This window comes from Apium graveolens, chromosome 4, assembly GCF_009905375.1.
Source record: "Apium graveolens cultivar Ventura chromosome 4, ASM990537v1, whole genome shotgun sequence".
Taxonomy (NCBI): Eukaryota; Viridiplantae; Streptophyta; class Magnoliopsida; order Apiales; family Apiaceae; genus Apium; species Apium graveolens.
In genome coordinates, this window is record NC_133650.1 from 309041858 (window position 1) to 309044250 (window position 2393).

Consider the following 2393-nt stretch of genomic DNA (forward strand, 5'->3'; position numbering starts at 1 on the left):
TATTAAAATATTTTACATTATTGGTAATATATTCTCATCGAGCTTGTAATTTAAATTACTAAACATAGAATGTGACGAGATTTTTCGGCCGGATCGTGTAGTCAAAAGTTTAAATTTGTCGTGTAGTCAAATTTTGAGTACTTTTTCTAACTATAGGCCAAGTTTTGATTTCAAATTCGAAATAAACTAAAATGCATTTACTCATTATAATTCGAACTTATCTAAATATATAATAACAATATAGATTATTTATATATAAGCGATTCTATTTTCAATATTTTTAAAAAAAAATTATATATATACATTTTAATTACTTTTTATAATAAAAAAATATGTTAAAAATATATAAGATATATTTTCAGACTAAAAAATAATTAATAAATAAGATAATAATTCATTTATATATTATATCTAACTTTAAATCTGAAATGAAGTTGTTTAAAATTAACTGTTCAAATATTTAAGTAACTATTCAGATAATAGTATATAGAAGAGATTTGATAATAGTATACTCGCACCAAGAAAGCAACTAAAAGACATTAGATTTTGGATTTTTTTTTACAAATAAGTTACAAATATTACTACATAACTCGAGTGAAATCTTGGTGGGATTCGTACATATCCAGATTTCGTACCAAAATACCCAGTTTCGCAGGTTGAATTAGGCAAAATACTTAAAGGCGGCATATTCCGCCTAAAATACCCACGAAACACTTATAATATGGGACATGCATATACATTTTCATAAAAATGGAAAATAAAAGTGAATAAGCATGTTGAATCCTTATTAATTTTTAAAAACTTGAATATGCATTATCTTTATGCGTCCTCCATAAATATTATTTATGTGTACTCTGTAAATATTTTGGACAATGCTCATGCTAGAGATGTTCCAAAAATCTGAAAGCCGAAATCCGATATGATCCGATGTGGAAAAAAACCCGAAAAGTCCGATCCGGAAAAAACCCGGCCCAGTTCGGCCCCGCCCGCGGTCCTTCTCTTTTCTCGAAAATCCGGCCCGACCTGAAACCCAAAAAATCCGGATTTAACAAAGCCCGGATCTAAAAAAGTCCGGATAAAAGCCCGATTCGGCATGGATAAAAACCTGGATTTTTTGAAAATCCCGATTGAAAAACCAAATTTTTTATATAAAATTAGAACATATACAATATTTTTTATGATTTTTAAAATATCATATTGTAAGAAATTAAGGTATATATGATTATTTATATCTTATATTAAAAAATAATTATTTATTTCGATGTCTGAACTACTCTATCTAATATATTAAAAAATATTAATTTCTATGGTATTTAAACTACTCATAATTCGAGTTATAAAATATTAAAATAATTTTTAATATATAAATAAAAAGGCCGGTACAGCCCGATTCAGCCCGCCCCGCGGGCCTAAAATGGGTCTTTTATTTTTTAGGAAGCCCGACCCGGTCTAGCCCGATTATTAAAATAGCCCGACCCGATTTGTTTTCAAAAAAATCGGATTTTTTAAAGTGCGGATAAAATCCGGTCTGATGAATTTTTTGTGCATCTCTAGTTCACTGATGGAGATATTTTGGATAGTTAAATTCAAAATTGGCGTATTTTGGTTAATTTATATAATATATATACTAAGGATCCATATATTATTCATAAGATAGTAATAATAATAATAATAATAATAATAATAATAATAATAATAATAATAATAATAATAATAATAATAATAATAATAATAATAATAATAATAATAATAATAATAATAAGAACATGTTACAACTGAGCATTTGAAAAAAATTTAATTTTTTTTTCGTGAACTATAACATTTCTCGTAACAATAAATTAGCCTAGCATATTATCAAAAAAATAATTTGAAGTTTGTTACGAGTCCTGTGAAGATCATTAGTCGGTAAGTTAAATTTTCTAAATATTTAAAAGGTTATAAGAATTAATTAAAAATTGAGAATTAATTGGAAAGATCAATCGGAGTAAAAATCAGATGTATTATAATTTGAAATTATATTTAATATATTATTATCATTATATTAGTTATTTATTAATAAATATATTTATTATATCATAATTTCTATACTTATTCATATTTAAATTAATATAGTATTTTAATTTTAATAAATAATTATATATACTTCAATAAAGAAAATTCGTAAAAATTAATCGGATTTCAAAAATTGAATCGGTCGGATACTTTGTAGGTGATTAATTAGTTGAATAGGAGATTTTTAGAATATCGAATAAACTTAAATTAAATGAAATAAATTATTTATTAATTTTGTTAATATAATAATAAAAAAACCGCCTTTATTCACACAAGAATTGTGATTAGCTCTCCTCCCTTCTCTATATATACCGCTATACATGTACTGCACTTCGTTCAAT